The sequence below is a fragment of the Mustelus asterias genome, unplaced genomic scaffold (assembly GCF_964213995.1).
Source record: "Mustelus asterias unplaced genomic scaffold, sMusAst1.hap1.1 HAP1_SCAFFOLD_2318, whole genome shotgun sequence".
In the NCBI taxonomy this organism is placed as follows: domain Eukaryota; kingdom Metazoa; phylum Chordata; class Chondrichthyes; order Carcharhiniformes; family Triakidae; genus Mustelus; species Mustelus asterias.
In genome coordinates, this window is record NW_027592263.1 from 1 (window position 1) to 25,300 (window position 25,300).

General features: G+C 45.4%; 3 non-coding genes across 3 annotated transcripts; all 3 read left to right on the plus strand.

The window, feature by feature from the left end:
* Positions 1–8,971: 8,971 nt before the first annotated feature.
* Positions 8,972–9,043, plus strand: trnam-cau (transfer RNA methionine (anticodon CAU)). The gene has a single exon. It is a non-coding gene; the product is annotated as a tRNA-Met (tRNA).
* A 7,941-nt stretch (positions 9,044–16,984) lies between these two features.
* On the plus strand, positions 16,985–17,066 carry trnas-cga (transfer RNA serine (anticodon CGA)). The gene has a single exon. It is a non-coding gene; the product is annotated as a tRNA-Ser (tRNA).
* A 6,360-nt stretch (positions 17,067–23,426) lies between these two features.
* On the plus strand, positions 23,427–23,511 carry trnap-ugg (transfer RNA proline (anticodon UGG)). Its single transcript is given in 2 exon segments — positions 23,427–23,462; positions 23,476–23,511. It is a non-coding gene; the product is annotated as a tRNA-Pro (tRNA).
* The last annotated feature ends 1,789 nt before the right edge of the window (positions 23,512–25,300 follow it).

Consider the following 25,300-nt stretch of genomic DNA (forward strand, 5'->3'; position numbering starts at 1 on the left):
CGGGGACCATATTCCTCTATTCCCATCCTATTCATGTATTTGTCAAGACCCCCTTAAAAGTCACTACCATATCCGGTTCCACTACCTCCCTCGGCAACGAGTTCCAGGCACCCACTACTCTCTGTGTAAAAAATCTGCTTCGTGCATCTCCTTTAAACCTTGCCCCTCGCATCTTAAACCTGTGCCCCATAGTAATTGACTGTCCCACCCTGAGAAAAAGCTTCTGACTATCCACTCTATCCATGCCTCTCATAATCTTGTAGACTTCTATCAGGTCGCCCCTCAACCTCCGTCGTTCTAGTGAGAACAAACCACGTTTCTCCAACCTCTCCTCATAGCTAATGCCCTCCATACAAGGCAACATCCTGGTAAATCTTTTCTGTATCCTCTCCAAAGCCTCCACATCCTTCTGGTAGTATGGTGACCAGAATTGAACAAGTGCGGCCTAACTAAGGTTCCATAAAGCTGCAACATGACTTGCCAATTTTTAAACTCAATGCCCCGGCTGATGAAGGTAAGCATGCTGTATGCCTTCTTGACTACCTTCTCCACCTGCATTGCTACTTTCAGTGACCTGTGTACCTGATCCCTTTGTCTATCAATACTCATAAGGGTTCTGACATTTACTGTATATTTCCTATCTGTATTAGACCTTCCAAAATGCATGACCTCACATTTGTCCGGATTAAACTCCATCTGCCATCTCTCCGCCCAAGTCTCCAACTGATCTATATCCTGCTGTATCCTCTGATTGTCCTCATCGCTCTCCGCATATCCACCAACCTTTGTGTCGTCCGCAAACTTACTAATCAAACCAGTTACATTTTCCTCCAAATCATTTATATATATATTACAAACAGCAAAGGTCACAACACTGATCCCTGAGGAACGCCACTTTCCACTGCTACCCTCTGTCTTCTTTGACCAACTACATGTCGGTCAACAGCGACAGTTAATGTGCATTTTTTCCCGCGCTACTGCGGTTCTGTATTGCGGCCAGTGGATGTCAGCACACTCTGGTAGACTGAAGTTCAGACATCAGCGAGGGACACAACAGACAAGAATTGTTCACATTATATTGAACCCGGGACGGAGGAATTTAGAAATACTAAATCTGTTGGCCGTATCTTTTTGAAATCTACCACGACGCTGCTTTCCTCTGTAATGAAATTAAATCATTTAAATTATATAAATCAGTAAGGCTATGCTTTTTACGAAATGTATTAGTGCTGGTTGGCATTATATTTTGAACGTAGTGGCATTTTGGATCACTGTTGTTTCGGATAGTAAGGATTGAATATCCAGCCTGCAGTCTGCATTGCACCTTTTGCTTGTACAGTGATCATTAAACATTTCGCACTCCCACTTTCCTATGTATCTTCATCCGACAACATTTCCCTGCTCCGTCTCACAAGGCAGTCAACGTCGCACCTCCACTTTGTCTTTTGCCCATGGGAGACTTATCGTGCCCAGTCCCCATTGTGTTTCACTTTGCTCAGTTATATTGCCCAGATTGCATACAGTTCCAACTTTTCTATTCTCCATTAATAATAAATGAATAAATAGGACCATCCCTTGATTAAACATTGTAAGCTTTTAGCGGGTGAGTTTCATGAAGTGCTGTGTGTGATGCCCGCCTTTATGCTTCTGTATAAATTCAGTCAAAGGAAAATTATCCAAATGTATCTTCAATTCTCCTTCTCACTCACAATGAACTGAATGGGTTATAGATACAGTTTCAATTGCAGCTTTAAAAGATAGAGAATGGATTTACAAATTTAAAATCCAAGGGCGACATCAATGCCTGGAGTGGTTATCAGGCTGTGGCCACTAGAATAACAATGCGCATTGTCAATTTGGATTATTCAAAATCATAGAATGGCCCATCCATTGTGGATGAAAGGAAACTTTAAACTGTGCAGCTGTGCTGTGCTTCAGGAATTTGTTTTCCAGAAATCTCCATTAATCAAAAAGTTTGCCTCATCCGCTGAGCACTTCCAGCATTTTCTGTTTTTGTTTCAGATTTCCAGCTTCCAGCTTTGCGTTGTGTTCTGTGCAGATGTTTTACTGGAACAGGAAACAGGTTCTGATCAGCCCTTTGACAGATAGAGTAGAATGTGTCTCCCGACTATCAAGCCTGCGAGATTTGACTCCAAGCTGTACAGAAGAATGAGGAAGAGAGAGAGGGAGGATCATTCTGTGATGGACACATTTCCTGTATAAAAGTGTGTATTTCCACAACTGTCTCAACAGACATAAGATGTTCCAACACGAGTTGCAATCAATGAAGTTCCTCTGAACAGTTCTTGACGTTTTAACTACGAGATTGGTGAAAATACGAATTGTTTCTACGTTGTCAAAAATCCATATATGGACAAATAAAGTAAGCTTCCGTCACGCAGCTCTGTGGCGCAATAGAAAGCGCGTTGGACTTCTACATGATAGCAAGTTAGCCATTCAAAGGTTGTGGTTTCGAGACCACAAGAAGCTACGGCATCTCCTCCGGAGCCTTCAACATGTCATTGATGAAGACGAACATCTCGCCAAGGCCATCCCCACACCCCCACTTCTTGCCTTCAAACAACCGCACAACCTCAAACCGACCATTGTCCGCAGCAAACTACCCAGCCTTCAGGAGAACAGTGACCAAGACATCACACAACCCTGCCACAGCAACCTCTGCAAGACGTGCCGGATCATCGACACAGATGCCATCATCTCACGTGAGAACACCATCCACCAGGTACACGGTACATACTCTTGCAACTCGGCCAACGTTGTCTACCTGATACGCTGCAAGAAAGGATGTCGCGAGGCATGGTACATTGGGGAAACTATGCAGACGCTGCGACAACGGATGAATGAACACCACTCGACAATCACCAGGCAAGACTGTTCTCTTCCTGTTGGGGAGCACTTCAGCGGTCACGGGCATTCGGCCTCTGATATTCGGGTAAGCGTTCTCCAAGGCGGCCTTCGCGACACACGACAGCGCAGAGTCGCTGAGCAGGAACTGATAGCCAAGTTCCGCACACACGCGGACGGCCTCAACCAGGATATTGGGTTCATGTCACACTATTTGTAACTCCCACAGTTGCGTGGACCTGCAGAGTTTCACTGGCTGTCTTGTCTGGAGACAATACACATCTTTTTAGCCTGTCTTGATGCTCTCTCCACTCCCATTGTTTTGTTTCTTAAAGACTTGATTAGTTGTAAGTATTCGCATTCCAACCATTATTCATGTAAATTGAGTCTGTGTCTTTATAAGCTCTGTTTGTGAACAGAATTCCCACTCACCTGAAGAAGGGGCTTAGAGCTTCGAAAGCTTGTGTGGCTTTTGCTACCAAATAAACCTGTTGGACTTTAACCTGGTGTTGTTAAACTTCTTACTGTGTTTCGAGACCCACCAGCGTTGGATTTGGGGTCAGATTCGTGGCAAACAGTTTGCTGCTTCAATGATGTGATTCAGCTTCGGCACCGACATTTCCTGCTCTGCCAACTCTCCACGCTGTTTCTGTTGCCTCGGCTCCCAGGGAAACCACTAACTCGAGAATAAATCACAAACCCCGGGGGCTTTCTTTAAGTTTGATACAACGTTCGCTGGTTGGGTTAGAAATAGTAGCATCTTTTTCAATTAGATATTTCACTTCTTTTGGAAGATAAAGAGGATTAAAGAACACACACACGCAACAACAACAACTTACAAATAACTACAATCAATAAATGAATATCAGTGCCCTGCAACCTGGTGGTGTTATTCTGGTGTGTCTGCTGCGCTTGTCCTTCCAGGCTGTCGTAGTCATTGGTTTGGAAGCTGCTGGCAAAGGAGCCTTGCTGAGTTGCTGCAGTGCATCGTGTCGATGGTGCACTCTGCTGTAGTGGAGGGAGTGAATTTTTATGCATGGGAAGCGAATGAAGTGGGATGCTTTGTCCTGGATGGTGCTCAACTTCTGTAGTGCTGTTCAAGCTGCATTCACCCAGGCACGTTATCTCAGGAAACCAAGTGCTCCTGTTTACTCCCACAGTCCAAAGATGAGCAAGTTGGGTGGATTGCCCATGCTCGATTGCCCCTTGATCCCGAAGGTGTTTGTATAGGTAGATTAGCGGGGTGATTGCGTGGCGACGCGGGATAGGTCCTGTGTGCGATTCTCTGTTGGAGAGTCGGTACAGACTCGATGGGCAGAATGGTCTCCTTCAGCACTGTTGGGATTGTATGATTGTAAGGCCATTCGACTGTGTTAGAAATTCCCTGAGAAAAAAAATGGAAAGTTGTATTTGTAGAATTTACAGCATTGGCTTTATTGCAGATTATTGTTTTTCTGCAAAATGATGAAAATACCTGATCGAGTAAATAAATAGTAGATATATTTGTGGGGAGTCTCGAAACATGTTTTTGTTTCATCTTTGTAGATCATCCACTGTCAAGGTAAAGACAATATTGACTAGCAAGGATGGGACATTGCGACTTGCACAATTGCACTGATCACTTGAAAGGACTCAAGGCTCTCGCTGGGATTTGATACCGAGATCTCCTGTTTACTAGGCTTGTGCATTGCTCTATTTGCTCAAGTCAACAAAGACCCAATTCCCGCCCTACGTGTTCCTTGCAAGAAGGTGCTAAGATTGAGAGGTCTGAGTAACGTGAACTATGCAATTGGAGGCTTTCATCCTGGCAACAGGAATATTTCTCCACAGCTGCTTTCGGAGCTGCTGAATATTTCCAGCATTTCCTGTTTCAGATTTTGTGCCTTCATTACAGGAGTTAATTTACTGACAACACAAAACTTGTCTCTTGGACACAGCACCAGACAGAGCTTTCCTGTGATGTTCACACAGACAAGTTCACCCTTCACTTTCCGACACACGTACTTCAAAATCGGCTGCTTTCACACTGAGCACCCTGCAGCATTGCCTTCAAACCTCACCCCACCCTCCACCTGCACACCAGAGTCTCAGTGGTACAAGTGTATCTGAGGAATTCACACAGACCAAGGGATCACCATGTTTCTGAGGGAATATAAAGGATTAATCCATACTCACAAACAGGCTGATTATGTGAGAATCTCTCTCTCTCTCACACACACTCACACCGCCATGGCAGATGGTGAAATTTGCTATCAATAAAAACATCTGGAATTAAAAGTCCAATGACCACAAATCGATTATCATAAAATAACACAGCTGGTTCACTAACGTCCTTTAAGGAATGATTTGTTACCTGGTCTGGACGTACATGTGGCCCCCGACCCACAGCAATGTGGTTGACTCGAAGCTGCCCTCTGAGGTCACCTATCAAGCCGCTCAGTTCAAGGACATTTAGGATGGGCAATAATTGCGGGCCCAGCCAGCGACACCCACATCCCAGGAATGAATAAAGAAAATTAATCAGTGATTCAAAATGAGGGGATACAGAAAGTCAGTTGCAGTGTCAAAAATTGACAGATACAGTCTTAATTTATAAATTATTTTACAGTTCCGGAAGCTGACAGTCAAAATAAGTCACTTGTACACGCACAGTTCAGCTGAACGAATCAGAAAGATCTCAATCCTCATTGAGCAGCAGGTAATGCAAAGCGCAGTCTGAATACAGACAGACGCACCAGAGAAAGCATTCCTTCTGGTTGCATCACAGCTTGCTATGGCTCCTGCTCTGATCAAGACCGCAAAAAAACTACAAAGTGGCGTGAAAGAAGCCAGTCCATCATGCAAACCAGCCTCCCATCTATTGACACTTCCCGCTGCCTTGGAAAAACAGCCAGTTTAATCATGGAGCGACGCACTCTGGACATGCTCTCTTCCACCGGCTTCCGTCGAGAAAAAGCGACAAAAGTCTGAGGACAGGCACTAACCAACTAAAGAACAGTTTCTTCCTTGCTGCCATCAGAATTTTGATTGGACTTATCTTGTATTAATTTGATTTTTCTCTACACGTTGCTGTGACTCTAACACTACATTGTGCACTCTCCTTTCCTTTTAAATGTATGGTATGCTTTGTCTGCATAGCATGCAATGAACATTACTTTAACTGTCTATTAATGCATGTGACAATTATAAATCAAATCAAATAAAATCAAAGAATATGACACAGATATAAAGGTAAAGTCGCCGTTGTTGCCAATGCCCAGAGGCTGCTTTCCCCCTCAATGGGGAGAGCTTACTGGTGGTGATTTAGCCCAAGGGTTACCACACCTCATGCGAGGGGCAATGCTGGGAATATCTAATGTGCGATCTAATAATACATCTGGATTTTGTTTGCAATAAATTTGTATCAACAAGTTGATTTCATTTTTAATTCTGAGGATAATGTCCGACTCTAACAACCTGTCCTGCCACCTTCAATGATTTATACACAGGTTCACACATTTCCCGCTTTCCCTGCATCCCGATTTGGAATTATACCCTTTATTTTGTATTGTCTCTTTGCGTTCTTCCCATCAAAATGAATCACTTCATTCTTCATCTGCCATATGCCCCCCTCGCCCCCCCACCGCCCCCCCCCACCGCCCCCCACCCCCCCCCCCACATTCCACCAGCATGTCTGTGTCCTTTCGGAGTTCTACTGGAATTTCTGTAGCTCTTTTAACAACCACAGGACTTCCCAAAACATTTCACTGAGTTTTTGAACTGTCTGTTCGACGACGTCAGAAATAACCATGTGTGGATTCGGAATAACGGCTCCTGGTGTGGCTTTGTGGCGCAACCCATAGCGTGGTTAAGGCGTTGCATTTGAAATCCAATGGGGTTTCTTCGCGTAGTTTCAAACCCGACTTGCAGCGAGTGCGTTTGAAGCTGTTCATTCTCTTTGATCACTTCCAGAGGGTTGGTCACTGCCTGAAAAAATGATCGCTATTCCTATTGGATTTCGTGAAGGTATCGACGAAATATTAACTGAAATGTTGGAAAAGAAGACAATGAGAATATCTATTTGATTTCTATCTTTTGGGAGCCGATCGTGGCTCTGGGAGAGGAAGGGATGAGGGCAGGGGTGAGGGCAGAGGTGCGGGAGATAAATGGGACATGGTTGAGCGCCAATCAAACACCGAGGGTGGGGGTGGAGTTACCCTGGTTTCAGGAAGCTGGAGTCCATGTCAGGAGCGCTGCTTTGGAAAGAGGCATCAGGGGAACAAATGCGACTGAGGTTCAGAAGCTAGGAGAATGGGGATGGCGTCCTGACAGGGAGCGGGGAATGAGGATCTGTACTCGACGTGTGAGTGAATAGGGTTTTAATTACAGGTGGTCAGTCTGTGTAGAATTGGAGACAGAGAGGTCAAGGAAGGGTAGGGAAGTGTGAGAGATGGACCATGTGAAGGTGCGACTGTGGAAATTGGAAGGAAAGCAGCTATTTTTTGTCGAGGTGCAGACGAGAGCAGGACGCGGCACCGATAGTCATCGATGCAGCGGAAAAAGAGATGATTGTTGGGGGCGGAGGGGGTGGGGGTGGGGGTGGGGGGGGGGGTTGGGGGTGGGGGTGGGGGGGGGGTGGGGGGGTGTGGGGGGTGTGGGGGGGTGGGGGGGGGTGGGGTGATGGGGGGGCGGTTGGGGGGGAGGCGAACGAACAGGACTGAATAAGGAATTTCCCACAAATTCCACAAACGGGCAGCTCTGCATGACCGTAGACTAGCGGGTAAAGCGATTAATTTCGCGAATGTCCATGCTGCTATCTAACGATTGCAGGTTCGAATCCGGTCTCTTTATACAGAAATCTGGTGGAACCTCCTGAAAACCGAGCTCTCGCCCGTTAACTGAAATCCACCGTTAGTTCCAAACAGAATTACTTTCCTTGTAACTTTGTTCATTTGATTCTCACTTATCTGAGTATTATTAGATCAGAACTATTCCACAATGTGTGTTTGATCTGGATAAATTGGTAATGTTCCAAACGAGAACAAAATGCTTTGTATCGATCGGCTAATTGAAATTCTGTGGCGGGAATTCTAATCTCCTCAGGAAGAGGTTTAATGCTGAGCTGAATGAACTGCTTCCGGATATCAGAAGGACGTATTTTACGCAGAGGGTGGTGTGGCCTGGAATGCGCTGCCAGGCAAGGTGGTGGAGGCGGACACACTGGGAACGTTTAAGACTTATCTAGATAGCCACATGAACGGAGTGGGAATGGAGGGATACAAAAGAATGGGCTAGTTTGGAACAGGGAGCGGCGCGGGCTTGGAGGGCCGAAGGGCCTGTTCCTGTGCTGTATTGTTCTTTGCTCTTTGTTCTTTGTTTTTGTTTATAGGGATGAAAGGTGATGTCACTGGGCTGGTAATCCAGAGGCCCGCGCTAATCTTTGGGGACACGGAGTAAATCCCACCATGGCAGCTGGTGAAATTCAAATTCACTGATTTAACACATAGGCACATGGATAGAAAACAGAAACAGGAGTAGGCCATTCGGCCCAAACAAAGCTGGAATTGAAAGCAAGCCTCAGAAATGGCGGCCTTGAAATTTCCGTCGATTGTTTTCCCACAGAAAACATCTTCACGGAACAACAGAGAACATTTCACACAAAAGGAAAACTTCTGCTCAAAACGGAACATATTTACAAACCGGGAACACATTTAAAGAACAGGGAAGAATTTGTCAGAACCACAGTGAAGATCTGTCAACGACAGAGTCACAGTTCCAAACAGAGAGAACAGTTTCCCAGCAGAGAGCACATTTACACAACAGGAAATACATTTCAAAACAGGGCCTATCTTTGTGGAACAGAAAGTCCCTTTTCATACATAATCAGCTTTTCCATCTCAGTATCTTGCTGCTTTGCTCGAAGCTTTTCTGTCTCTCATTGTGTGTGTGCCCGAATAGTCTTTTACTGCTGTTCTGTCTGTCTGTTACATTCGGGGTGATGTTATGTGTTATTATCCAGCCATTGTGTCCTTTCCAACACGTGGGCCTTGTTTGAAATAAAAAGAGACAGTGAATAGTTTCCTGGCTCGCGGGCAGCAGTAATAAGCAGGGAGGGATCAACTTTCGAAGCAGAGTGGCGCAGCGGGAGCGTGCTGGGCCCATAACCCAGAGGTCGATGGATCAAAACCATCTTCTGCTATCATGTACTCACTCCATCGAATAGAAGCATTCTGCTGCTGCCCCAAGGCAAATCTGGGTTTTCTCCGCAGTCCATTTGCTTCATCTTCTTGATTTTCATCAATGAGTCGTCCAGCGCATTTGTCCCAGTTTAGCTCAGTTGCGGGATCAATTCCTGTATCAGTTGAGATTGTTCATGAAGGCCCCGCCTTCTCAGCCTTGCTCCTCATCTGAGGTGTGAATCACAGCCAGTCACCTCTCCCCATTGATGGCTCCCAGAAACAAGTGGGACTGTCGACCTTGCTTCAATTTTACAAACAATGGACGAATCATATTCCTGACACATTGTTCAAATATAAAAGTGTGCAAAAAAATAAACTGAGCATGCGAACGGGATCATCCCGAAAATTTCATTTCTTTCACAGTTTTTGGAATTTGCCATTTCAGGAACAATTGCAAACAACTAAAATCCAAAGACCTGCGCAGGAAAGCGCTGTGATTTGAGCACGCAGCCCACTACTCTGACGTCAAACGCTCTTCCGCTGCGCCACAAACTCACAGCGCTGACGGTGTTTTACATCAGGGTCATGTTCATAGAATTCAAAACCATATCGGGACCAGAGAGGTGAACTGTCTCTCTCTTTACTTTCTCTGGATTTACATCAAATGGAAACGTAACAGCGAATCAAGATTAACGAGAAAGCGGAAAGGGAACGTTATCCTGCGGGAGAAATGTGTTCTTTGTTACGGATGTTAAAACACAAGAGGTGGTTTGGGGAACAATCACGGCATGACGAGGTGGCCGCGTGGTTAAGGCGATGGACTGCTAATCCGTTGTACTCTGCACGCGTGTGTTCGCGTCCCATCCTCTTCGGTGGTGTATATGTTTTGTCTCTTTATTGCCGGTGAACTGATGATTCGTTCAGTATTTTGAGGTTCACGGAACCAAGATGAAGTTTGGGGACACAGGCTTGACGGGTGAATGGTCCAGAATAATTCCACATTCCCATTTTTCTCATCCGATGAGAAACTCGATTCAGATCAGGACGCCAGTTTTGGACAGGAGTTTGCCACCAGATTAACATGTGGTTTCAGAAGATCCAAAGCAGATGCCAGCTTCATTTGCGGCCCGAATGGCAGATTTTGTCTTTCCAGAATAGGCAGCTCAGCCATGAAAATTAGCACCGTATTAGCAGGATTGGCTATGTTAAATAGTCCCTCAGTGTCAGGGGAGTAGCACGGTAAATATGTGGGGTTACGAGGATACAGGCTGGGTGGGATTGTTGTCGGTGCAGGCCCGACGGACCAAATGTTTTCCTTCTGCCCAAAAGGCATTCTCATGAAGTTCCAGTCGGCAGTTTCACTTCTCTGAGAGCATTGATACACCAGTTCCTGATTTCTTCAAACTTTACCTAAAAAGCCGACTTCGATGAGATTCTGACCCACAACTTTGAATGTCTCACCAGACAACATTCTCTCTTGCACCTTCTTCCATCGGGAAAAAAGATACATCAGTCGAGGATCACCGACCAATCGACTCAAGAACAGCTTCTGCCCTGCTGCCATCAGACCTCTGAATGGACCTCCCTTGCATTACGTTAATCTTTCTCGACACCCTTGCTATGATTGTAACACTACATTCTAGAACATAGAACAGTACAGCACAGAACAGGCCCTTCGGCCCACGATGTTGTGCCGAGCTTTATCTGAAACCAAGATCAAGCTATCCCACTCCCTATCATCCTGGTGTGCTCCATGTGCCTATCCAATAACCGCTTAAATGTTCCTAAAGTATCTGACTCCACTATCACTGCAGGCAGTCCATTCCACACCCCAACCACTCTCTGCGTAAAGAACCTACCTCTGATATCCTTCCTGTATCTCCCACCACGAACCCTATAGTTATGCCCCCTTGTAACAGCTCCATCCACCCGAGGAAATAGTCTTTGAACGTTCACTCTATCTATCCCCTTCATCATTTTATAAACCTCTATTAAGTCTCCCCTCAGCGTCCTCTGCTCCAGAGAGAACAGCCCTAGCTCCCTCAACCTTTCCTCATAAGACCTACCCTCCAAACCAGGCAGCATCCTGGTAAATCTCCTCTGCACTCTTTCCAATGCTTCCACATCCTTCTTATAGTGAGGTGACCAGAACTGCACACAATATTCCAAATGTGGTCTCACCAAGGTCCTGTACAGTTGCAGCATAACCCCACGGCTCTTAAACTCCAACCCCCTGTTAATAAAAGCTAACACACTATCGGCCTTCTTCACAGCTCTATCCATTTGAGTGGCAACCTTTAGAGATCTGTGGATATGGACCCCAAGATCTCTCTGTTCCTCCACAGTCTTCAGAACCCTACTTTTGACCCTGTAATCCACATTTAAATTAGTCCTACCAAAATGAATCACCTCACATTTATCAGGGTTAAACTCCATTTGCCATTTTTCAGCCCAGCTTTGCATTCTATCTATGTCTCTTTGCAGCCTACAACAGCCCTCCACCTCATCCACTACTCCACCAATCTTGGTGTCATCAGCAAATTTACTGATCCACCCTTCAGCCCCCTCCTCTAAGTCATTAATAAAAATGACAAAGAGCAGAGGAACAAGCACTGATCTCTGTGGCACTCCGCTAGCAACCTGCCTCCAATCCGAAAATTTTCCATCCACCACCACCCTCTGTCTTCGATCAGACAGCCAGTTACCTATCCAATCGGCCAACTTTCCCTCTATCCCACACCTCCTCACTTTCATCATAAGCCGACCATGGGGGACCTTATCAAACGCCTTACTAAAATCCATGTATATGACATCAACTGCCCTACCTTCATCAACACACTTAGTTACCTCCTCAAAAAATTCTATCAAATTTGTGAGGCATGACTTGCCCTTCACGAATCCATGCTGACTATCCTGGATTAATCCGCATCTTTCTAAATGGTCGTAAATCACATCCCTAAGGACCTTTTCCATCAATTTACCAACCACCGAAGTAAGACTAACCGGTCTATAATTACCAGGGTCATTTCTATTCCCTTTCTTAAACAGAGGAACAACATTCGCCATTCTCCAGTCCTCTGGCACTATCCTCGTGGACAGCGAGGACCCAAAGATCAAAGCCAAAGGCTCTGCAATCTCATCCCTTGCCTCCCAAAGAATCCTAGGATACATTTCATCAGGCCCAGGGGACTTATCGACCTTCAGTTTATTCAAAACTGCCAGGACATCCTCCCTCCAAACATCTATTTCCTCCAGCCTATTCGCCTGTAACACCTTCTCTTCCTCAAAAACATGGCCCCTCTCCTTGGTGAATACTGAAGAAAAGTATTCATTCATCACCTCGCCTATCTCTACTGACTCCATACACAAGATCCCACTACTGTCCTTGACCGGCCCTAACCTCACCCTGGTCATTCTTTTATTCCTCACATAAGAGTAAAAAGCCTTGGGGATTTCCTTGATCCGACCCGCCAAGGACTTCTTGTGTCCCCTCCTAGCTCTCCTAAGCCCCTTTTTCAGCTCATTCCTTGCTAAATTGTAACCCTCAATCGAGCCATCTGAACCTTGTTTCCTCATCCCTCAATAAGCTTCCCTCTTCCTTTTCACAAGACATTCCACCTCTTTCAGGAACCATGGTTCCCTCACTCGGCCATTTCCTCCCTGCCTGACAGGGACATACCTATCAAGGACACCCAGTCTTTGTTCCTCGAAAAAGTTCCACTTTTCATTAGTTCCTTTCCTTGACAGTTTCTGTTCCCAACTTATGCCCCCTAATTCTTTCCTAAGCGTATCATAATTACCTCACCCCCAATTGTAAACCTTGCCCTGCCGTACGGCCCTATCCCTCTCCATTGCAATAACAAAAGACACCAAATTGTGGTCACGATCTCCAAAGTGCTCTCCCACAACCAAATCTAACACTTGGCCCGGTTCATTTCCCAGTACCAAATCCAATGTGGCCTCACCTCTTGTCGGCCTATCCACGTATTGTGTCAGGAAACCGTCCTGCACACACTGCACAAAAACTGCCCCATCCGAACTATTTGACCTACAAAGGTTCCAATCAATATTTGGAAAGTTAAAGTCCCCCATGACAACTACCCTGTGACCCCCACACATATCCATAATCTGCTTAGCAATTTCTTCCTCCACATCTCTATTACTATTTGGGGGCCTATAGTAAACTCCTAACAACGTGACCGCTCCTTTCCTATTTCTAACCTCAGCCCATATTACCTCATTGTGCAGATCCCCCTCGAAGTGCCTTTCCGCAGCTGTTAAACTGTCCTTAATTAACAATGCTACTCCTCCACCTCTTTTACCAGCTTCCCTACACTTACTGAAACATCTGTACCCCGGAACGTCCAACAACCATTTCTGTCCTTGTTCTACCCACGTCTCCGTAATGGCCACAACATCGTAGTCCCAAGTGCCAATCCACGCCCCAAGTTCATCTACCTTGTTCAGGATGCTCCTTGCATTGAAGTAGACACACTTCAACCCACCTTCCTGTCTACCGGTACCCACCCTTGACCCTGGTACCTTCCCCAATACCTCACCACCCTCACTGACTTCCGGACTACAACTCCTTTTCCCACTCCCCTGACAAATTATTTTAAACCCCCCTGAAGAGGTATCAAATTTCCCTCCCAGGACATTGGTGCCCCTCTGGTTCAGGTGCACCCCGTCCTGTTTGTACAGGTCCCACCTTCCCCAGAATGTGTTCCAATTATCCACGTATCTGAAACCCTCCCTCCTACACCATCCCTGCAACCACATGTTTAACTGCACTCTCTCCCTGTTCCTCAACTCGCTATCACGTGGCACCGGCAACGTACCAGCGATGACCACATGTTTTGTCTTGGCTCTCAGCTTCCAGCCCAGCTCCAGAAATTCCTGCTTTAAATCCCCGTCCCTTCTCTTATCTATGTCGTTGGTACCAATGTGTACCACGACTTGTGACTGTTTCCCCTCCCCCTTCAGAATCCAGAAAACACGGTCCGAGGCGTCACGGACCTTGGCATCCGGTAGGCAACATACCATCCGTGAGTCTCTTTTGCTGCCACAGAACCTCCTATCTATCCCTCTAACTAACGAGTCCCCAATAACTATTGCCCTCCCGCTCTGCCCCTTAACCTCCCGAGCAACAGAGACGGAGACAGTGCTGGAGATCCTCTCACTGCGGCTCACCACTGGTATGTCATGCCCCTCAACCGTATCCAAAGTGGAATACTTGTTGCTAAGGGGAATGACCACAGGGGATCCCTGCATGGACTGCTTCCTCCCAGCCCCTCTCACCGTCACCCATCTGTTTTCATTCCTCGGAGTAACTGTATTACTTAAACTTCTGTCTATGGCCACCTCTGCGTCTCTAATGATCCTAAGTTCATCCAACTCCAGCTCCAGTTCCCTAACACGGTTTTGGAGGAGCTGCAGATGGGTGCACTTCACACAGGTGTAATCAGCAGGGACACTGACGTCGTCCCTCACCTCAAACATAGTGCAAGAGGAACATAGCACTGCCTGCACACCCATCCCCTTGCCAGTACCAGGTAGAAAGTGCAAAAATGAATTTAAACTCACTCCTGCTCGCCCATTCTGCCTAAGCACTGTGAGCCAAAGCCTTATAGCTCACGCTCTGCTTCCCACGCACTCCCCTGCCCGCTCCCGACGCTGCCCGCTGTATACTGCAGCCTACCTTTTATACTTGGCGCACTTAAAAAACCCTTCCCAGACTCCTTAGCAGCCCACTTCCGGTTTTCACTTTAAACTTAAGAAAAATACTACTGCAAAAGTAAAGGCCAAAAAAAACACACACTAGCTGACTAATTAAATAAATAAATAATTCAATCAATCTCTCACCAGCACTCCTGCCTCCAATCATTCCCTCCCAGCTTGCTCCAGTGGAACAATGAGCAAGTCACTTCTTTCCTTCTGCAGTCACTTCTTTCCTTCTCCATGAACGGTATGCTTTGTCTCTACCGTGCACAAGAAAAAATACTTTTTCACTGTATACTAATACATGTGACAATAACAAATCAAATTAAATTAAATAAAACAATGATGAGAAATCCTACATGCCATTCTTTGCACCACAGATCCGCAGCTGCAGCGCTCGTACTGCAACAAAGAGCGCTCAGAGTAGAAAGTTCATCTTGCTGAAATAATAGGCCAATTCCAATTGGTTCCAGTTCAACATTTAAGCAAACGAGCAAATAAACATGACATGTCGCGACAGGGAAAGGATATCATGGGTAAAAAATGCAAGAATCAAAGTGCATCAGACGTGACTGCCGTCAAACTGAACAGGACCAGACACTGGGCGGCACGGTAGCACAGTGGTTAGCACTGCTGCTTCACAGCTCCAGGGTCCTGGGTTCGATTCCCAGCTCGGGTCCCTGTTTGTGTGGAGTTTGCACATTCTCCACGTGTCTGCGTGGTTTCCTCCGGGTGCTCTGGTTTCCTCCCACAGTCCAAAGATGTGCGGGTTAGGTTGATTGGCCAGGTTAAAAATTGCCCCTTAGAGTCCTGAGATGCGTCGGTTAGAGGGATTAGCAGGTAAATATGTGGGGGTAGGGCCTGGGTGGGATTGTGGTCGGTGCAGGCTCGATGGGCCGAATGGCCTCCTTCTGCACTGTTGGGTTTCTATGATTCTATGATCCATTATGCAAATGCTCCCAGTGCCACAAGAGAAGCCCTTTCTCCAAATAAGTGTTTGTATAGTTTTATGTGTTGTTCTTGCACTGACAGGTAACAGTAAATCACAACCACAACAACCAGTAACAGCCAGTTAAATGATCATCCCAGACTCGCTGATAATGGAGTTTCTTACAGTGACAGACAGTTTCTGACCATCCGCAGAATGGACCTGGAGGAAACCAGATTCACTGTCAGAGCTGAACTTTCTTGCAGAGTGGGTGGCAGAACCAGGTGAGCGATGGTGGTGGAGTGGTGACTGTGCGAGCATTTGACCTCGGGTCAGTTCCTGGCCATCACGGTTCTGATTTCTTAAATTCGTTATCGCAGGTCATAACAGTAGGTGGGCACCCTTAAAATGAAATCCTCACCATCACGATCTTTCTCATGGAAAATTCAGCTTCAATTTACTTTCAGTGGAAACTTTGTTCAATGAAAGAACAGGCCTCAAAATTGATCAATGAATTCCCAGTATGAAACAATAGTAAAAAAGTGGCTAAAACGAGAGACGCCAATTTCAGTTTACTACCGGCACACCTGGTGCCTGATGAAATCAGCAACTGAGGTTTAAATTGAGGGGTGAGCGATATAGGACAGATCTTCGAGGTAGGTTCTTTACTCAGAGAGTAGTAAGGGCGTGGAATGCCCTGCCTGCAGCAGTGGACTCGTCAACATTAAGAGCATTCAGATGGTTATTGGATAAACATATGGATGATATTGGAATAGTGGAGATTAGAGGGGCTTTCGATTGGTTCCACTGGTCGGCGCAACATCGAGGGCCGAAGGGCCTGCACTGCGCTGTAATGTTCTATGTTCTAAGGTAGTTCCGTAATTATAACAAATGCAAATAACGATTGCTTATGTAGCGCGAGCGATGGTAGTATCGTGGTGAAAATAGCTGCCTTTCAAGCAGGTGATATGGGTTTGATTCCCGGCCATCGCATTGATAATTTATTTAGAACCTTATCGGCGGCCTCTTGCATTTTCAAACGAGTGAACAAAAACAGGGCAAACGCAACATTCGACAGGAATAGAGATACTTTTTTTTTCATTTTCTCTTCGGACGTAATTAGTTTTCACTGAAAAATAATTTAAATAGAAACAAACAAGTCTCTGACCTAATAAATGAATTCAGAGACAAAGATACAAAGTAAAAGTTGAGGAACAAATTTCAGCTCACACACTGAGCTCTGTACAATCCTGGTACTGATAAAGTGAATATATGCACGTTACTGAGGTGGTTACATTACTGTGGAAAATAAGTAGCTGCGATGGCCGAGTGGTTAAGGCGTTGGATTCGAAATCCAATGGGGTTTCCCCGCGCAGGTTCGAGCCCTGCTCGCAGCGATTATGGTTGGAAATGCTTGCTTCAGGCACGTACGAAGTCGCCAATCTTTTTCTATTAAGTATGTGGATCTCCATCATGCTTTCAGCTGCATGGCTCTGGGCCGGGTGTCGGAAGCTGAGCTTGGAAAGGACACCTGGGTGTCCTCGGGCTGGCATGGATGTGATAGGCCGAATGGGTTCCTTCTGTGCTGGTACTTTTCTCTGGTTCGTTCTGCGGTTCCATGCGGAAAATCATAACGTGAGCAGAATGAAAAAAAAAATCAGCATCAGGTGCACAAGGACAAAACAATGTCTCACGTCAGAGGAAGATTCTGATGTAAAGACACACAGAGCATAAGAAGGACATTTAATCAGAATGAATTGAATGAATGAGAATATCAAAATGCTGCTTAGATGATATGTCATCGTGTTCATTCAAACACATTGCGACAAGCTGGTCATTACTGCGCGTTCGGTTTTCCTGGCTAAAACGGATTGGGAATGGAAAGAACAGGTTCACATCTGCACATTGTCAGGTCAAACTGTGTCTCAGATTGACAGCTCCCAGGACAGGTTTTCCTGTCCTGGATATGGCCTGGGTGGGATTGTGGTCGGTGCAGACTCAATGGGCCGAATGGCCTCCTTCTGCACTGTAGGGTTTCTATGATTTCTATGATTTCCTCTCGCTCTGTGCTGTGGATTCTCGGGGATTAGTTGGGGTTTTCCAGCTCAGTAACTGTTCAAGCCTCTGAGGCCGGCGATGCTCAGTGTCTGTTCCTCAATTTCAGGGGGCTGCAGCCAATCAGAGTTGTTCCGGGGATAACCCAGAAATGGTTGAAATGATGATATTGTTCACAAGCTGAATTCTATTTGATCAGATGAAGATACAGATTGTGTGCACTCAGTCACTAAACAACAATATCCCGCCTTCATATAGAGTGGATGAGATGGGGCAGAGGGATAGAAAGAGACAGAGTGAGTTAGGGCAGTGAGACACAGACGGCCAGACAATGTCTCAGTGACAGAATTCCTTGTAAATTCCGGTTTATCCAGAAAGATTCTCCTGGAGAAACAGAAGCTGCAGTCTCAGCTCTAATTGATATTGTAGCAGAGACACATTATTAATCCCACACTCAGGAACAGTGCTGCATTTTGACAGCAAAGATGGGGAGAGGCAATAGAAACTGAATGGTCCAGTTCTAAACAGTGTGCAGGCCCAGATGGACCTAAGGTTCAGAGAGATCGTTGAAGATGAGAAGAAATTTTAAAAGAGTCGCTAGGAAAACGGAAGGGATTCTTGGTTTCATAAGTGAATACACTTTGTATGCATAGAATCTCTGCATTGCAGAAGGAAGCCAGTTGACCCATCGAGTCTGCACCGACTCTCTGAAACAGCATCTTTCGCGCAATTTTACCATCGCTAATCCCCCGAACCTCCACATCCTGGGACACTAAGGGGCAATTTAGCATAGCCCATGCACCTAAGCAGCACGTCTTTGGACTGTGGGAGGAAACCGGAACACCCAGAGGAAACCCGCGCAGACACAAGGAGAACGTGCAAACTCCACACAGACATGCACACTCTCTTACACAATATTCACACCTACACATTCACAGGACAAAACTTTCACCAAATGTAAGGTCCCAGACGGAATTTCCCCTCCTTTTAGCCTTTGCTCCGGATTACAGGGGGTTAGTTATAGTTCTTCACCTCAGTAACTGTTCTTCACCTCAGTAACACTCTGAGGCCCGCTTCCCGCAGATTGCCTTTGAATTCATTCATGGAATGTGAGCGTCGCTGTCTGGGTCAGCATTTATTGCCCATCCATAATTGCCCTTGGGAAAGTGGTGGTGAGCTGCCTTCTGGAACCGCTGGAGTCCATATGGTGCAGGACCACATGTGTTCACCAGGTTCCGCGGCAAGAGCCAATCATATCTGTGTTTTTTTCAGTTATTATAGTGATTACAGATGTCATTGCGTTTCTTTCGGGTGAAAATACAAATTATCTGCTCTCGGGATCTCTGGATTTCCTGTTTTATTTGTTTCTCCTGCACTGATAGATAACAGTAAATCACACCCTCAACAACCAATGACAGCCAGTTAAATAATCATCCCACAGTCGCTGATAATGGAGTTTCTGACAGTGACAGACAGTTTCTGACCACCCTCCTGGAGGAAACCAGATTCACTGTCAGAGCTGAACTTTCTGCAAATTAACAGATGCAGTGAAAAGAACACAGAAAAATAACATCGCCGCTGGAGGAGGCCATTCGGCCCTTCGAGCCTGCTCCACCTTTCATTATGATCATGGCTCATCATCCAACTGGTCCCACATTGCATCCACGTATCCTTTCCTCCAGTTTGCCTCAAGTGCTATATCTAATTGCTTTGAAAACATTCAATGTTTTGGCCTCAGAAATATTGTCATCATCCGTGTGTGTCCAAGGTAAAATCCAGTTTAAAGTTGCTGTCAGTGGAAACTTTGTTTAAATCAAAGAACATGCCTCAAAGCTAATCAATGAGTTCTCAGTCTGAAGCAACAGTAAACAGGTGGCAGCCGTCCTAAAAAACGAGACAAGCCAAGTTGAGTTTATAAACTGTGCAATGGACACACCTGGAGCTTGATGAAATCAGCAACTAAGGTAGTTCCGTAATTATAACTGATGAAAATAAGGGTTGTTTAAGCAAAGTGACTGATGGTGGTATAGTGGTAAGTCTGGCTGCTTTTTCTAAAGAGTTGACCCGGTTTCGATTCCCAACCATCGATTTAGTAATTTATTTAGAACCTTATCCGCGGCATCTTGTGTTTTAAACCGAGTGGACAGAAACAGGGCGAACGCAACATTTGACAGTCTTGAAATAAAATGGAGATTTCTCTTTTTCAGTTTTTATTCGGACGTAATTCGTTTCTGATGAAAAATTATTGAAATAGAAAAACAAGTCTCTGGCCTAAGAAATGAGTTCTCAGTCAGAGACAAAGATACAAAGGACAGGAACAAATTTTGCCTCACACACTGTGCTCTGCACAATCCTGGTGCCTGATGAAGTTAATTTGAACGTTACTGAGGAGGAATCCAACAGGGTTTCCCCACGCAGGTTCGAACCTTGCTCGCAGAGACTATGTTTGGGAGTGTTTACTTCGGCTGTTTCACAGAGCCACAAATCCCAGTGAATGTTTGGTATGAAGGTTTTGGATCTCCATCATGCTTTCAGCTGCATGTTTCCGGGCCGGGTGCAGCTGGGTGAACTAGGAAATGACACTTTAGTATCCCCGGGTTGGCATGTACAAGCTAGGCCGAATAAGTTCCTTGTATGGCTGTTACCTTTCTTTTGCTCTTCCTGTGGTTCCATGAGGAAAATCATAGCATGAACAGAATTTTTTAAAAATCAGCATCAGGGGCACAAGGGCAAAACAAGGTCTCAAATCAAATGAAGATTCTTATGCAATGACACATTTCATCAGAATATATTGAATGAATGAGAATTTCAAAATGCTGCTTAGATGATCTGACATCGTGTTCATTCAAACACATTGCAACAAGCTGGTCATTACTGGGCGTTCTGTATTCCTGATTATAACAGTTTGGGAACGGAAGGAGCAGGTTCACATCTGCACATTGTTATGCCAATCTGTGTCTCAGATTGAGAGCTCCCACGACAGGCTTTCCTCTCCTCTCGCTCTATGCTGTGGATTCTCCGGGATTAGTTGGAGTTTCCCTATTCAGTAACTGTTAAAGTCTCTGAGACCAGTAATGCTCACAGTGTCTGTTCCCGAGATTCAGGGGGCTGTCTCCAATCAGAGCTGTGCCGAGGTTAACCCAGAACTGGTTGAAATGGTGATCTTGTTCACAAGCTGAATTCTATTTGATCAGATGAAGATACGGATTGTGTGCACTCAGTTACTAAGCAACAACATCCCACCTTTATATTGAGTTAATAAGAGGGGTTCGAGTGATAGACAGACAGAGTGAGTTCGAGCAGTGAGGCACCGACGGCCAGGCAATGTCGCAGTGACTGAAATCTTTGTAAATTCCGGCTTTATACAGAAAGATTCTCTTGGAGAAACAGAAATTGCAGTCTCAGCTCTCACTGGTATTGTAGCAGAGACACATTATTAATTCCACACTCAGGAACAATGCTGCATTTTGACAGAAGAGATGGGGCGATTTTAGGAAGTGTGTCAGGGTCCTTGGGAGGGTGTCAATGAGATTTACTGAAATGGACACAGCGATGAGGGATTTTAGCTGCAAGATTTGTTTGGAGAATCCAGAGTTCCTCTCGGTGAAGTAAACTGAATTAAGTGCGGCTCTGAGAGATGCGTAAAAGTGTATAACATATTGAACTAAGATGTGGAGATGCCGGCGTCAGTATTGAGTGCTGAGGCTGTTGCAGCAATGCCGTCGTCGTGGGGGATGCTGGTGTAGAGTGCCGAGACGTCCGTTGTGACGAGGAGTATTCCTGATTCAGCTGTTCCATGGGTGCTGAGTTTCTGTAAGACGTTCGTGGTGTCGCTTCAGAAGCTGGCGGTTCCTTTTCGATGGATTTCAGGGTGCCTTCGACTTAGCCAGAGAGGTTCTCACACAGAATCCTAGTGCCTAATATTGAACTAAAGTACTCAGGCGGAAATCGTTGCAGTAACTGCGAGCAGAAAGTTTTGGGAACACTGAAGATTTAAAAAAGTATAGGAGGCATAGGGTCATCGCACTTCAGAAGGAAGCATGCAGTCGATTGAGACTGTACCGGCTCTCTGACAGAGCATCCCACTCTATCCCCAGGTAATTACCCCGATATTCCCCCTAACCCAAACATGCTGGGACATTATAGGACAATTTAGCATGGCCAATTCAGCAAAGCTGCACATCTTTGAGGAAACCCATGAGGGCACTGAAAAAATGTGCGAACTCCACACATGTGGAGATTGCTGCTTTCTTGCATCTTTGTAGAGACTTGATGTCTGTTTCGATATGCGCGATGTTGTTGGAACCGGCTTGGAAACTCCACACAGACAGTGAATCACGGACAGAATTGAAACCGGGCCACTGGCCCTGTGAGGCAGCAGTGAAAGTGGTTGTAGATAAGATAATTTTATTTATTTGTCAGAGTAGACTTACATTCACACTGCAATGAAGTTACTGTCAAAATCTCCTCGTCGCCAAATTCCGGCGACTGGAATTCATTACCACAGGTAGTAGTTGATGCCAAAATATTGAATGTATTCAAGAGGCGGCGAGATATAGCACTTGAGGCGAAAGGGATCAAAGGTTATGGGTAAAAAGCAGGATTAGGCTCTTTAGTTGGACAATCAGCCATGATCGGAATGAACGGTGGAGTAGGCTTGAAGGACCAAATGGTCTCCTGCTGCTCCAGTCTTCTATGAATCCCCCAAACCGAGAATCATACCACGAGACCAACGATCCGGTGACATGCAAGGAGCTGAGCCAATCAATATATGTTCCGCTCAAAGCAGACTAGCTGTCTTTGCAGACCTTGTTAGAGGAATAGATGATGAAGAAAACACAGCAGATTCATAGGGAAACATGATCCTCTGTCTTAAACCCTGAGTATTCAATCAAATGTTCAATGTCGGAATTGGAGTTTCTCTCAGCGACATTGATTCAAATCATATCAGTTCACAGAAAGTGTGGAAGAACACAGCTAAGTGTGTTCAAATAGAGAGAAACAATGTACGAAACGTTCCGTCGATTAATGGTGAGAATCGGTTTTGCACCCACCCGTGCAGAATACAATCGATAAACAGACCATCGCCAAAACCACTCGACATTTCGTCAACTTCTCAGAAACATGCAAACCGTCTCCTTCCATTTGATTTTCTATCCATGAAGAGTTGGGGAGGAAGGTTCCCCCCACAATCGCTCCTGGATGTCCAGCCAGATGGAACATGTTTCGAATGTAGCTGCTGCAAACACAGGAAATTTCTATCCCATCAGGTCAGGGAATGTTAGGAATGGAGCGGTGTGAAACATTCCCAGACCATGTCCCACATGTTTCTCCTCAGCATGAAAACTCCAACAGAGGCTCATTCAATCACATCATGATTCACATCACTCACACCTTAACCATGAGGCCACTGATGAAGTCAGGATGACTTCGAATTTCTCCTAAAATGCCAACTGACTGGCAGAATGACATTACACACGGGACTGGCGAGTCACAACCATCGGCTGACTTGGCGAGTAGTGAAAATTGCTATAACTGCTTCTGATCTTCACGAGAACAGGCAGTGAAATAGAACATTGTTCATTGACACCTCTGCTGCATTGTGAAAAAGTGGTTGATAAACAATTGCGTTGTGAAAAGATGGTTGATAAACTTTGGGATACATTGAAAAGTTGTTTTCATTGCGTTGGGCTCCAACGGCTGGCTCGTTGGTCTAGGGGTATGATTCTCGCTTTGGGCGGAGCATTAATATGCGAGAGGTCCCGGGTTCAAATCCCGGACGAGCCCAGACAGGCGTTTTTTTAGAAGATAATTCCTTGCAATGAAGAGGGCGACAATGAGCGAAAGCCGAAGCAGTGCTGAGCTCCCGAGAACTCATTGCAGAGAAAATATCTCTGCAAAAGTCCGGAAGCAACCATACAGTCTGACAGAACTGGGAATCCCACGGTCTGATGTTAATTTTTCCATATTTTACTTTCATTCCGGTGCTCCGAGTGAACCGTGAGTATTGGTGCATTTCAGCAATCCTGTTCAAGGGCAATTTACAACCAGGCGACATACACATCAACAGAGGAAATAGGAGCAAAAGTAGACCATTCGGCCCCACAAGCCTGCCCCGCCATTCACTCAGATCATGGCTGATCTGTTTGTGTTTCGATTTCCACATTTCTATCTATTCCCGATAACCTTTGGTTCTGTTGCCAAACAAGAATCTATGTACCTCCGGCTTAAAAATATTCAATATCCCCGCTTCCACCGCCTTCTGAGGCAGATTTGCAAAGTCGCTCAATGCTCCGAGAGAACAGAATTTGCCATCCGAAAAGAAGAAGCTCAGTTTTCTTTAAGTGCCTGTTGTTCTGGATTCACTCACAAGGAGAGACATCACTTCCACGTGCAACTTGTGAAGACCATTCAAGATCTGAGGTGCTTTGAGCAAGGTACCTCCCACTCGGAGTATCTCTGGTACAAAGACGCCCAGCCAGTCTGCGTAACCTTTCCTCTGATCAACCTAATAAATCTTCTCTGCACTGTCGAACTATTCATGATATCAGACTGGTAATTCTCTTCTGGACCGTCTCCAACACATTCCCACCCTTCATTAAATATGGACACCAAAACTTCAGACAATATTCGAGATACTTCACTAATGACCTGTACAACTGAAGCATGACATTCTTTTCTCACACGCTTAAATGCTTGTAACAAATCAAATATTCCATTAACCTTTTTTATTCCTTGCTGAACATGCATACTAATTATTTGTGACTCGTGCACTCGAGCACCGAGATCCCTCTGCACCTTGGAAATCTGCAGCCGTTCTATATTTAAATAATAATCTGATTTTGTTATCTTCCAGCCAAAGTGAATAACTGCACATTATATTCCAGTTGCCAGGTTTCTGCCCATGTACAAAACCTGTCTGTAGCTATCTGCAAGCTCCTTCCGCACTCTCCACAAATTACTTAACGACATATATTGTGTCTTCTTCAAGTTTTGCTGCCATGCTTTCATGATGTGGGCTGGGATAACTGAGCTTCTACATAAAAGCCAACTCCCAGACACAAAGGGCCGGATGATCTTTTCCTGTGCTGTAACTATTCTGTGTGTATGGGTGTGATAACCATTCTGTCGCACTTAGTGTGTGGTGCAGGATTTGAGTGTGGAATTCATTGTCTATCTGGCAATCTCTGTGGATGTATATGAGTGAATGATTCATTCTGTATCACCCTGTGTTTTGTTCATCCTGTGATTGGGGAATTACTAATTGTCTCCCAGTCTCTCAGACACTTTGTAGATCTGGAGTGATTCAATAAATAAGATACCTAAGTGAAATTGGGACCATTTTTTCGAATTCTTAAACTGCTCGACCCGATCCTCCACCCAACTATTTCATGTAACATTATCTGTTTGTATCTGAAATCCATTCTCCTTCCAACACTTATCCAGCTTTCCATTAAATGCAGCTGTGCTAATCGTCTCCAATCGTAGAATGCCGAAAGTACAGAAGGGAGGACATTTGGTGCATCGAGTGTGTACCGACTACAATCCCATCCAGGTCCTATTTCAGTAACCCTCA